This window comes from Ammospiza caudacuta, chromosome 2, assembly GCF_027887145.1.
Source record: "Ammospiza caudacuta isolate bAmmCau1 chromosome 2, bAmmCau1.pri, whole genome shotgun sequence".
In the NCBI taxonomy this organism is placed as follows: domain Eukaryota; kingdom Metazoa; phylum Chordata; class Aves; order Passeriformes; family Passerellidae; genus Ammospiza; species Ammospiza caudacuta.
Window position 1 is genome coordinate 69,111,060 of NC_080594.1, and position 14,409 is coordinate 69,125,468.

Consider the following 14,409-nt stretch of genomic DNA (forward strand, 5'->3'; position numbering starts at 1 on the left):
TGACACTGCCAAGTCCATCACTAAATCATACAACTGGCCTCATCCTACAGATCCAGGCCGTCCATATCCCTCTGTAGTGCCTTCCTTTCCCAAAGTGGAACACTCTTACCCAGCTTCATGTCATCTGCAAAATAACTAAGTGTGCATTCCATCTCCTCTCCTAGACCATTGACAAAGCCATTAATCAGGGCTGGTCTCAGTACTGAGCCCTGGGAAGCGCCAGTTGTGACCAGCCACCAGCTGGATGTATCTCCATTCACCACCACTCTCTCAGCCCAGCTGTCCATCCAGTTCTTTACCCAACAATAAGCACACCTGACCAAGCTATCAGCAGCCAGGTTCTCCAGAAGCATGCCATGAGAGATGGTGTTGAGAGCTTTACTAATGTCCAGGTAAAAATCCACAAACTCAGGTGATGGTCTCAGGACAGTAAAAAAAAACAGGGGATCATAAAGAAATTTTTTTACATATTAAATACATATATAGCTCTGTAGTTTATTGACTGTCAGGACAATTCCAGATACTGTATAATACCAGAAAACCATGGCTTCTTAAACTTCATGGACACTTAGTCATCTGACTAGGCTTTTTAGCTGGCACATAATTAACTTGGGGTTTCTAAAACTTCCACTGTAACCAGTCTTCTTTTCTGAGATGGCAATAGAAAAAAGGAAATCTTGAGTTTTGGGGGTCTCAGAACCTCAGAGATATCAATATCTGTTTTGAAAGTGAAACTGAGATTTCCATCAGAACTGTTTTTCAGAGTAATTAGATTCTTGGCTCCTTTCCATGAATGACTGGATTATCACACCTTTGCCTGTTTAGACTTCTGGCCCTGAACTTAACGTCGAGTCAGCTTGTGCTGTGGTTCCCCCAGTCTGACAAACCATGAAATCTCTGTAACATGGAACCTGCTTGCAGCAATATCCTGTATGTAGCAGAAAATATTTTAGTTAACATAAGAAAGCTGAAAGTGATGCCCCTTATCACTGCAGAGAGGAAGAAAATTCTTCCAATCTCTGTATTACGTTGCTTGAATAAAATTAGTAATGTTTAATCACTTTCTATTTGCATTGAAAGAGACACGTATAAAGAGATAATTCACATGTTACTTTTATCATCAGCTAAATTTTTCTTGATTTTCTAATGAAAGCGAAATAAGTCTTCACAAAAGATTTTACAGTTTTTTCCCTGTTAATTTTAATAATCTTGCACATTGCTTTAACAAATGTTGTTGTTTTGAACAAAAATTATAAAACACAATTTCATATCATTTAATGCAAGGTCCACAGTAATGAAAAGCTAGTAATAAGAAAATGTAATATCTCTGCACCAGGAGCACCTACAGAAAATTTAGTTTAGCGTATCATCTCCTTATGCCTAAGGTAACACCCGTTTTGCCTTGCAATTACCATATAAACAAAATTACATAGTATTCTAGAAAGGCTTAAAATTCCAGTCAGAAAATAGTTGTGAGCCTTAGAACAGATTTGTGAAACCTTCAGGTGATCTACAGCATTAGATGGACTGTGATGACAGGCTTGCAGTTGGGACCATGTGTCCTTCTGTCCCATAGATGTCAGTTTTTCATGAGGCTGCAAAAAACAAAGTAAATCTTGCCTTTAATCTTGCATAAGATGTTTCCTGTCAAATGAGCTCCCTTTATCAATACACCCTGAGGTAGAATGCTCTGTTAAAAAATGGGATAGCTCTGTAGGACACCACAGTAAAAAAGAACATACGCAACCTAGAAAGAATTTTAGAAAGACAATATAATGGTTGTCACATCTGACTTTTTTTTCTTACACTCTCGGTGAATTACACAGACTGCCACAGAACTCAGCTGCTGGTTTGACACAAGCAGTTCATCCTAAGTTGTTCAAAAGACTTTTTCTATCTTTTCTTGCAAAAGCAACTTCAAAGCTACTCTTCTGCCTGTACTGGTTTGGCAGTCTTCTCAAAGTTACTTTTTACCACTCTGTTACTGAATGCAAAGAGCGCTTTGTTGAATTGAATATATGCTATTTTCTTTTCCCTTCACATTAAAAACTTCCTGTAAAAGGAAGCCATTTAAGGGCAAGATTTCAGAAGACCAGGCTTACCTGCTTGTCATTTTGAGGGGACATTTAGGTTTTTGCAAAGTAAAGGCAAAGCATGGACTCTTGGTTCTGCCACTACTTTAATCCATAATTTACAACTTCTGCTTGTCATTCTTGAATGACACTCGAAAAGTCAAGAATGACATTCAAATTTCTTCTTACTCTCTTCACCCAATATCATCTCCAAAATTCCTTTTTTTCAATGTTTCTGTGGGGTTTTTGTGATAAAATGATGTCAATTTGAGGTTTTTCCCAAGTGTTAACACAGTTGTTTCACACATAGCAACACTGTTGCAAAGCAGTTTTTGACCCAAACTCTGACTTTTGCCACAATCCAGAACAAAATAAATCAATTATTTATGTCAATATACATATATACTTTGTATATGTTTTAAGTCAGAAGTTAACTAGTTGATCTCTGTGTAGTTATGCTGCCCCTACTAAGGATTTCTATTTTTCCCACAGTCCAGTGTGATCACTGGAAGACCACTCATGTATACTGAAATGGGTGAATTTCCAGACTTTTTAGTCCAGTCATAGTCTGACAAATATTTATGCATCTTAACCTATAAACATTCTTGATACATTTTGTCTGCCAGTTTAACCCTCATAGAGAACAGCTGAGCACTATTTTTCCGTTATTAATTTGCCAATAACATAATATTAACTTTTATTAAAAAGGTAACATTTTTTGCAGGGGTAATGTTTATTTATTTATTTAATAATGTATTTTTTCACACTAACATAGCAGATGTTATAGAGGGTTCATAACTTCCCAGACACATTCCTGTTTTTATCTATTCTCTTTTGTAAGTGCAAATGAGTTGATATGTATTCCTCTCATCCTTTTTTGTTTGTATCACATTTATTTGGGTTTTTTTTGACTGCAAGACATACCCATATATCTTAAAAAGAAAAGTTCTATTGATATCCAGCAAGTATTTCATGGGCCTCAGTGATTTAAAATAACACTTGTGGACTTATGGGAAAAGAAGATATGCTTGTGACTTCTTCTAGTCTACCTACTATCTGTCAGAGATATAGAAGAGTAGTGAATACAGTTTGGGGACTGGGAATGGGAGACAAAAAGGTAGGATAAAGTTAGAAGAATCACCTGGAAGGACCTATTAGCAATAGTATTGCCAAAGTAACCAGCAGGATGTCAACCTGCTTTGCCATAACAGCTCCTTTAACTCCTCTGAAAACAACTCTTGGATAAAGATAAAAACTGGGAAGCATATATTCAGTTCTGCCTCTCCTAGGTATCTAACCTATGTTAATATTTATGAGGCATGAATTGGAATGCACAGAGTAACTTAAAATTCTCCTGATTTCAGAAAGTGCTGTGACTGTTCATCACTTTCGACTGAGCCCTTTGCACCTTCACTGTTTAATATGTTAATTTTATTAAAATATCTTTAGTGTATTAGTCTTTATTCAACATTGCACTAACATATCAATTTAAATAATTTTATGATTATATAGCATATTTCTTCCTTCAGATATTAACTCATAAACTTTGATATTTTGTTGACATTCACAAATAGCAACTCTGAATTGCAAATCTCACTCTAATAAAAGGTGAATTAGACCAGAATTTTGAACTACTTTTGGTATAAGATTTAAATTAGTTCAATTTCACAAAAGAGGAAATTTTCATTTTTTGCATTAGCATCTACCTTGTACTTCAGTTTATGGCGAAACTAAAGTTTCGTCATAAACTTTATGATGCAACTAGTGTTGCATATAAGTCTTAAAGGTATTCCAAGAGGCATTTTTTTCCTAGTTGCTTGGTTTAAGACAAATTTTAAGAGGTGGTCAGTCCAATATGAGTTACCTCTTCTTAGTTTTAACCAATTCCTTTCCACAAAAAATAAATTATGTCCAGCAATTTTGGCCAAGCAGGTCAACATCTTTATGCTCTTATGGCTAAGCAGGTCAACAGCCTAATGGGTTACTTTGGCAATATTATTGCTAACTGGTTCAGGAGGGGGATCCTTTCCTGGGGAGACACATTTCAACTGCCAGACCTAGCTTTGAACTCTCAAACACAACAGAGATATGAATATTGCTGTGAAAGGCCACAAAGTTGAATAGGGGCTGAACCACCTGTTGGTACAAAGAGATGCTGAATGTGCTGGGACTACTCAAGGTGGAGAAGAGAAGACAGAAGAAAACTTATTAGTATTTATAACTGATAAAGAAGATGGAGACATACTCCTCTCAGTTGTTTTCAGTAAATACAGAAGAGACAGTGGACAGAAACTGAAATATAAGAAATTCCATCTGAACATAAAAAAAACATTTTGTTTCTGAGAGTGCCCAACAGGTTGCTCAGAAAGTCTTTTCAGTCTCTGTCTGTGGAGGCATTCAAGACCATACTGCATACAATCATGGGCAACCTACTCTAGTTGGTGCAATTTTAGCAGGATATTTGGACTAGACAGTCTCAAGAGACCCTTCTAATCTCAACTTTTTTGTGGGTCTATATTTATATCTAGTTTATTCAGAACACTATGAATTTCACACCACACAGTAGCAAGATTTCTAGTGCTAATATCTGCAACAGTGGCTTTTGGGAACCAGCTTTACTGTGATTGTTGGTTTGTGGGGTTTTTCTCCCCTTTACTTCATAAACAGTACTTGTCCATCTGCCTTCAACTAATAGTGGCAGTTTGTTTTAAATTTCAGTGGAGCATGCCTTCATGTTCATTTGCTGTTTAACAGCCTCCACAATGAAATAGTTGTAAAAAAGTGCCCTCTCAAAAAAATCTGTCATATAACACAAAGATTATTTTGTCTGATATCCTTTAAGGGAAAATAAATAAATGGTAAGCCAGGATAATATGTTTAATTCATTAACTTTTTGGAAACTAGATATTTGTCCAAATGCCTTTTTATTGTTTTTCAAAGGATTTGGTAAGTTTGTACACTGTCAAATGGAAAAGAGATTCTGCAGGCAGCAAGCTCTGTCTTATGTGCAATCTGTCAGGCACTGAATTATAGTTATAAATAGCTTGCTATGCTTTTGTGTACTATAGATTGCCAAAGTTTTGAATTTGCTCAGTGTCATGGAGAAGGAGCACAGATTATAGATTAAAATCCCTGAAGGAAGAAACAGTTTTTGAGAGGAGGAGAACACAGTAGACAGGAAACTGGTAAAGATACATTGAAAAAATGAACACAAATTTAAAGCTTATACAAGAGCAGTGAAAACTTTGCACCCTTTTCTTCCAGTGATGAAGCACAAACTTTACTACTAAATCAGCATTTTTCAGTCATCCCTCCTTAATTTCTATATTTCTTTGAAGAATGATTTGGTAAATATATTTGAGCAGTAGCCTTCACAGTGGCTGATTTGTGTAGCTTCACGTCTTCCATAATGACATTCATTACTTATTTTATTAATAATAATTAATGACTGCTATTAAAAGGCATGCTATACTTTGGATTTTAACCATTTAACCATTCCTCCCCCTTTTTTTTCCTCACATATAAAAGATCTCAAACTTTCAAACACTGTTACATCTTTCACTAATTTATTCATCATTTTTGTAATGTCTACTTTCACTGTATACAGATGTAATATTCATTAATAGATATTAAAAATCTATTACTATTACTAAGGTAGTAATTCCTTACTGCTAATTTTGTCTCTGTTATAACATAATACCTTTTGACCTTTTGTGTGCTTACCTTTTCAATATATATATTTGGAGTACAGAGTGGGGTTTTGGTTGGTTGTAACAGTTGGGACTTGAAGTGATGCACCTTGCTCCATGTCCATTAGCAGACTGTACTATCCTGATGCAGCTGATGTTACCATGTGGAACAGGCCAGGAATCTGCTAATGTTTTCCCTCTCTGGCTCATTGCTAGACCTGAAAGTCTGAATCAATGTCAAAAAGTTTGCTTTGAAACTGGAACACTTCAACATGTCTTGATTATTTGTTTTTCAACAGCAATTACTATCACAGTTTGAACTCACAGAGATGGCATCCTGACACGGGACTCATTGGATGTCAGTGGAAAGGCTCCATTGATTTTTGCTGACCCATTGTGAAAGAACTGCAATAACTATTCCAAAACTTATTTTGATCTGGTTTGTCCATGAAAATCACAATTGAATGAAGTTAGTAAATACATATTACTCAAGCTGAATATCTTTACACATATATATATATAGAGAGAGAACACAAATAAACTAACACACACATACATATGTAAATATTTCTATACACCTACTCATGTTATGTCTGAGATTTAAGAATCACTGTGACAATTGTCTGATTCACTTGGCTTCTTTTAAATACTTGAATGAATTTTGTTAGGAGCACAGTTTGAAAGTTACTGCTATTATTAGGAAGTTCATATACACAGCTGTTAGCCTTTGAAAAATATATCCCAAATAACCTGTATACACAATGATGATGCCTTATAAATAGCACTGAGGCCTGTGGTCCTTGTTTATTCTTAATTACTAAGATGGAGGATACCATTATTGAGAACAAAGAAATTCAGAATTAAGCAGAACTACTCTTTTAACCTGGATTCCTTCATTCAAGACTATGTTTTCATGCTGCTTGTCCATCTTAAAAGACGGGGAATCTAATCCCTTCCCACTGCTGACTATCCTGGTTTTCATTTTCCTTTCATCCTTCTCACACATTTATCAGGATGTTTTGCTTATTTTCAGCCCCTTATGCTAATCTTATTTTTTTTTGATTTGCAGCCCCTTATACCAATCTTATTTTTTTATGTTCTCTGTCTGCCATATCTGCTACTTCTGTCACTGTTTGCAAGTTTTATTATGCCTCCCAGAGAAAATGGCACACTTTTTTGTCCCTTGGTTGGTCAAACTATTCATACCCTGAAGTACAATGTGTGTGCATATGTATTGATCAGCAGTCTTGAAAATATTTATTTATTAACATTGGTTATCACAAATATTTTCATTGGATGCCTGTCACAAATGGCAGGAGGTTTGGCAAAGGCACCTTCTGCTATACTCAGGACATTAAGGAAAAGTTTAAACTCTCTGGTCAAAGTCCTTCTGGAAAGTTCGCTCTTTCCTCAGAGCATTGATTTTTAACAGCAGTTCACTGAAGAACTTTTTTTACTTTCAACTTATTATAACCAATTTTAGATTATTTGGCTATCCAATGATGCCTATTTTATTAAACAGGAAGAATTCAAAGAATTCCAAATCTGCTCCAAAGGGCAATTTCACCCATTTGCTGCACCGTCTTATTTGCAAAGCTTCTTGGTTTGTGTACTTAAAATTATTTTTAAACAGCATTAAAAAATATTGCTAGCATCAATAGCTTGTTCTCACTGTATTCACATTTGGAGCTCACCGGTGCTTCATACATCTTATGCTATGCTGTTGTCATTATATTGCAAAGGTTCCATATTTTTGTCTCCTTACTGCAAGAGTTTCATACCTCCTTGATGTTTCTTGTAGGCAGCTCCTCAAAGAACTGACTCTTCCTTGTTCTCACAGTAGCCAACCAACTCCTCTGTCCTGTCCATCCCTCCCTCCCCACCAGCCAATTCACTCTTTTATAGCACTCTTCTTCTTAGTGGTTACAGCTGTCGCCTGTTAAAGTCCTAATCTTTAATAATTAGCTCAGCTGCCACTCCCTAGGGGTAAGATTACTTTCTCTATTGCTCTATTACCTTTATTTTCTTATATTCTATCCCCCTACACTATGTAAATTCATTTCCTAAGTAACTTGTAAAGACTGAACTGAACTGAACTGAACTGAACTGAACTGAACTGAACTGAATAGCCACTGCAGATAAGGTAAAGCAGGGTGTGGCAAACATGCAGTCTAAATTGAAGCAGAAAAAGAAACCAGACATGAGTTGCGATACTATGTGATGCTAAATACAGCACATGGGCAGGACACTTTAAAGAACATGGAGAAACAGAAAGCCAGAAGCTAGAATGTCACAGTATGGCAGTGGTTACTTTTATATTCGCAAATAAATTCAGTGCCTACAGACAGAAGCTGTAACTTGCCTTTATCTCAAAATGTCACTGGCCCAATTTAGTCCAATCACAGAGTTACTGCAGAAGACCTGAGCATTGACACTTTTCACAGTTTCTAACAAAACAGCTGAACTAGGTTTTTTCTTGTTTTGTTTTGTTTTGTTTTGTTTTGTTTGAATATCATTCCACTGTCAGTAAACAAAAATGCTATCATCTCCTCAGAGAAATTTAGTAGCTGTCATAATGTCAATGGAAATGAATCTGTATTGATTTATATTCAGACTTGCAGCCAGATGTACACAAAGTCAGCATCTAAACTGATTCTGTTTGGTCCTCCATTTCTTTTTTACATGAGTAGTGTTCCCACACCACTGTACAGCACTGCTCCCTTAACATGGGACATTTCAAGGTTGAATGTGAGGAAGTGTATACTTATTTTAACTTTTACACTGCAAGTTCATTCTACTATTGACAGGAAATTTAGAGAAAACAAATGCCCACTGTGGCTGATGAGTGATTTCTGTAATCTTCATAAAACTTGGCACTCTCAGCAATTTAAGTCACTGTCTTATTTCTTATTATCTATATGTAAGTAATTGCAAATCAGGACTATAGATTTTTTATTCACTAATACTCTACGAAATTGTATGTAATGTAAGTTCCTCAATCAGATTTGCTGCCTCTTAATTTGTTTTTGTTATATTCTTTCCTAAATATCCATTGTTGACTATTGTCAGGCTTTTGTGCCAGATAATTTTTTGGTCTCTTCCTATACAGACATTTTTATGTTCCCTAAATACTCAGAATTTTCTTGCATGGATTAAAAATTTAGTAGTTTTCACATTCTACTATACACATACCAAACACTTGCAGAACTTCTACAAATGTCAAGAAACTTAAATTAATAAATTATTATAAATCATTGATAGCCAGAGAATTTTTTCCTACAGAAAATCATAGTAGGGTACTTTTTTGACAAATTCTTTTCCCTATTATTTTGTGCTAGTTTATTCCATGAAGTTAAAATCCTCATCAATTAGTGGAATAGTGATAGGAAGGAAAAGCTGTAAACTCATGAATAAAGGAGAACTTCTCCCTATCTTTACCCTATTAAGGTGTTTTTTATCAACTCAATGTGGAATGCTTAATGCTTTTTCTTAAAAGTGCTGTGCAAGCATTGTGTAAATAGTTTTCTTTGAGGCTGCCAACTAACAGCCTTTATTTGTGACTTTATTGTTAGTAACCAAAATATATTGCCCCACTGCTATAACACAAAGTAAACTTTAAGTTTATTACTTCAACACATTAATTAATTTATTAAATATTAATGATAAAAAAACTTTCAAGGCATGTTATATACAGCTTCAGCATTGTTAATGTGTTATTGCCCCATTTATCAGCAGCTATGCATAAGATGTACAAAGCAATATAACTGGTTGATGAGGTATGTTCATACCATATGTTGTTAATCTAGTTAATGGAATAACAAATACATAGTTGAGTCTATTAGATGTCTGACTTAACAATATAAATATATGTTAAAATACTTTATCTTCAGACAGGATGATTACACTGTCTATTTGATCTCAGGTAAGGAGTAGAGCATGAATAAAAATCTTTCTAGAGTTATAATTATGCCAGTTTCAGTTTACTGTGCAAAATTTTAACTGAGGAAGCATCTATACTTTAACAAATACATAGATATATATTTTTCTTTTAAGAAATATATTATAAAGTTATAGGAAAAGTAACTAAACCTTTAAAATCATTTACATCTCTTTGCACATTTAATTTTATTTAACCCCTTTAAATTTTCTTCTTTGTCTTCCATTTATTGTGCTGCATCAATATGAATTCTCATCTACCTCTTATGTACTGAAAAACATGTAATATAATATCAATCTTCTGAGATAAATATTTACTTAAATGTCAGTTTTGGAAGTTGAAATTTGCTTTTCTAACTTCAGTATGTGATGGTTATTGACCGAGACCTTGGAGGTTGAAAATTTAAAAATTGATTCATTCTTTTGTTCATAATACTTCTTGCACAATTCTTAAACCCTGTCATTTATTTTCCTTTATCAGTATTGTCTCTAATTAATTTTAAAAGTGACATATTTATGAAGCAATGATTTATATATTAACATCTTCTATTTAACATACCTTCAAATAATTTCCTTTGTTTTCTTAATAATTTAACCTATAGGCAGTAAATTCTAATACATGGAAAATGTGATGTTTAAGATTTCAGATTGCAGATATCCTTTTGAAAGCTCCTGTAAAACTTTAATTAATTTAAGCAAGTAAACCATTCAAAGGGAATAATAAAACTAATGCTGTAAATATTTAAAGGATAATTCCTTGTCTCTACACATTCCAATTAATTAGTTCTGCCTATCTTGTTTTCTACTGGAATGTTGCATGTATTTGTAATGTGACAAATTTATTACTCCTATTTTATTTGCATTCTGCAATGAAATAAAAATAAAAAACAAAATGTGGGTATGTATTTGTAAAAGCATTGGTTTTCTTTTCCTAAAATACATTGTCTATAATTTTAGATTCTTTTACTTTATTTGGAATATTACTCATTCTTCAATATCATTCTGTATGAGTGGTAGAATTTTATGTTGCTAATACTACATTTTATGACATATTTCCAAACAGATACATTAAACTCTCCCCCACTCTTGCATCTGTGAAAGTATCAACAGTCATGAAAAGGAGAGTTAGTGAAAACATGGCTTTGAATGTTTTAGGAGGGGTGTTACTTCCAAAAGGAGTATTAATGTTGTGTGAAAGCTCCTGTAGTGGCAGATTCACATTTCAATTCCATAATTTTTTTTTTTTGAAACTTCACAGAGAGTGGAGACCAAATTTAATATCAACAAGAGGTCAATTCCCGAATAATCCATTTTAGTCTACCTTATAAATATTATGCTTTGTTGCATATTTTATCAAATATATTTTTTCAAGTCACATGGGGAAATGAGAATGTGGAGAATCCCTGAAAGGCCTTGCAACTTTTACGCGAATAGATTTTCAAGAAAATCATCATTTTCATTTCAAATACATCTGGGACAGTCATTATGGTGGTGTCAACCTGTTGGAGTTTTTGTTGCTGGGAAAAGTTGTACGAAAGGACTGGGTTTTACATTGACCAGTTACTGAATAAAATGCGTGATTACATTTGAAGTGCAACTTGGGTTTCCTTGTTCTAGCAGACTACTTATAAAACTAGCTTGCACACTCAAGCTCTCTCCTTTTCTCTGTTTTTGTTTCTTCCCTATTTTCTTGGCTTCTTTGCTATTCTATACACAATTTTAAAACTTTTTTCCCAACTAAAATTGTTTCATAGTCTGATAATTATGATACAGTTTTTACAAGGAATTTTTAAAATCTTTGTTGAAGTTAAGAAAGTTAAGGACTTAGGTATTTTTCTTCCGTTATGAATATTTGAATGACAGTGTTAAATAAAGACCAATTCTTAATTTTTATTTTGAAAACAGGTAGATAATTCCCATACAGTAATACATTTTGTGGACCAATATTTGCCATTATGATGTAAGTTGTCACTTCTTAACAATTTAGCTTCTATAACTATGTTGACAATAATTTCTGTGAAGATCCTAGGGAGAAATAAGGAGAAATTTACTCAGCCAGTGTCTGCATGTGTATCAGAAGATCCTTAGATACCTGAGGAATTTTCCCATGAAAGGATTCAGTTATGGAAGAGATAATTATCCCAGAGTTTTACATTCTTCTTAAACACTACTTAAGGAACTTAAATCCCATGTCCATTCAGATTGAAATGCATCTCTAAGAGGATTCACTATCACAGGATGAATTAGGGTGGAAGAGGTCTGCAGGGGTCATCAGGTCCAACACCACTGCTTAAACCAGGATACCTAGAGTCTATTGCCCAGGATCATATCTGGGCATTCTTTTAATGTTTTCAAAGGTCCAGACTCCTCAACCTTTCTGGGCAGTCTGTGCCATGGTTCATTGCCCTCACATTAAAAAATCACTTCCTCATGTTCAGAGGCAGTCTCCTGTATTTCAGTGTGTGCCCACTGCCTTGTGTCTTTGCACTGAGCATTATTTAAGACTCCGGTTCTCTCCTTTTTGCACTGTTCCTTCAGGTAAGTACGTGTGCTGCGATGTAGATAAATGTCAAAAACCTCCCTGAAGCCCAGGTAGACAATATTCCTTTCAACTAGCAGGCAAGTTGATTCCTCATAGGAGTTTAAAAAGTTGTCAGACATGAATTTCCCCTGGTGAATCCATGCTGACTGCATTATTTTTTCCTCCTTAATTTGTCTGGCAATGTTTTTCAGGAATAGCTGCTCCATAAACTTCTGGGGATAAAAATGAGGCAAGCAGGGTGGCTTGTACTTTTCTGAGTCCTCCTAGTTGCCTTTCATGGAGTTGGTTGACATTTGCTTTTATCCATTCTTTGGGCACTTTTCTCAGTTACCATGATACATCAAACATTATTAAGAGTGGCCTCAGAATAACATCTTCTGGCACTCTTGGGACTTGTGGATCCATCTCAACAGGGCCTATGGACTTAATGGAATACTTATGAATTCAGTGACTATACCCATAAAATTTGCATGGGATAATAGGACATATTAACAGGTACCTGAAGAGTGAGTGAAAAGCTATGGAAGCAGTCCAACAGGACAAAGAATAGAGTTCCCTCTTAAGACAAAGCATCCTACTATGGAGCTGAGCAGCCATAGATCCAGGTAGCCTTCCCCTCTGAGAGGACCCAGAAGACATTATTTTACCTTATCCAGGAATAAAATGTATTGACCATTCACTTGCAATATAAAAAATTAAATTATTTCAGCAATTAGTCTCCTAACTAGACAATAATGTACTGGCTGGGTATTCCCCTAGCAGATGAGGGCACCTGCTTGATGTCTCTTATGCATATAGGCTATTCTAATTAGTTATTTGAGTGAGGATTACTGGTCTTTGAACTTTCTTTCTGATTAATGTTGAATATTCACTGAAGCAAGGACCTGAACATGAAAATTTCATTTCCAATCAGTGCACTCTATCATCCATGGCTGCAATGCCATTGTTTCTCACCGAGTCAATAATTTATTACTACAAAATGGAACAGCTCCAAGAGGAAAGATAAAGGCTGGATAATATTCTGTCTTGGTAAAGCTATTTATCTCAAACAAAGTGACCAACTTCTAATCACTCACAGGCCTGAAGCTACAAGGAGGGGGAGATGGACCAGGTTTCCTTCCACTGCTATTTTCTTTGTCACCTCTGTGTTCAGTGCAGGTATGAAGACATTCAAAAGGATAGCTTTGATGAATTAAAAAAATTCAGTCTAAAAGAATAATAATTTTTTTAGCAAGCAGAAGGAAAAATAGCAAATAATATTTCATATTCCTCTGAAATTAATGATTTTTTTTAATTGAAATGTGTTAATACTGTTCCCACAGAGTAATCCTCAGACTCTTCCTGTCAGAGCTGTCACTAGTCAACTATTCTCCTATCTGCCTTTAAGTAGTTGAATGTTCTGGTCTAAAAGTAGCACTTTCTATGTAGTCATGCTCTTAGTTTCCAGTGTCATCTTGAATCCAAACACCCTCCTTTGAAGTACCATTGGTTCTTTGGTCAACTAAGAAAAAAAAATGTGTTCCATCCATGCTTACTAATTTAAAATATTAGGGCGTCGTGTCCCTAAACAATTCTCTGTAGTTTAACACTGCTTATAATTGCCATGTTTCTTCAACTCACTTGTAAGTAATTTATGAGTTAGGTTATTGTGAGAATTGCTTAGTTTGAAGATGATTAAAAAGGGTATGGGGATGTTCTTGTGGCTCTGGTATGAGGATACTTTTCAAATCCATACAAACTTCCTGCAAATCCAAAAACCTGTATATATAGTGAGCTACATAAGAAATAATGGAACAAGTTATTATTTAAATTTTCTAATGGCTAAAAGACATTATAAAAGTCCTTAGCAAGTCTTCAGAGCCTCTAACTAAGAAAGCTTTGCAGAACAGGAATGCCACTCTGCTTCTGCTGGAGTAGAAAATCGACATGTAAAGGAAGAATGAAGTTAAATGTGTTTCAGAAGGGAACCAGTGAAGGTGAATATAAATTATTTTAATCAAGAGATGTTTCCAGAATCTCTTCTTTTCTACCTGAATAACCTAATTGTTTGAATATATTTTACAATCTGATAGTATATTTTTCCCAGGTAGAAGATTTTGTTGCCATGTAAATGAGATAAAATATGTATTTATTTATTTACTAATTTCCTACTGTAACAGCAAGCTTTTCA

The 14,409-nt window shown here is 34.8% G+C and overlaps 1 long non-coding RNA gene across 1 annotated transcript; it reads right to left on the reverse strand.

Moving 5' to 3' along the window:
• Positions 1–438: 438 nt before the first annotated feature.
• LOC131554788 (uncharacterized) lies at positions 439–6,178 on the reverse strand. Its single transcript, XR_009274428.1, has 3 exons — positions 6,087–6,178; positions 5,796–5,987; positions 439–1,595 (listed from the first exon to the last, which is right to left on the reverse strand). It is a non-coding gene; the product is annotated as an uncharacterized LOC131554788 (long non-coding RNA).
• Positions 6,179–14,409: the final 8,231 nt, after the last annotated feature.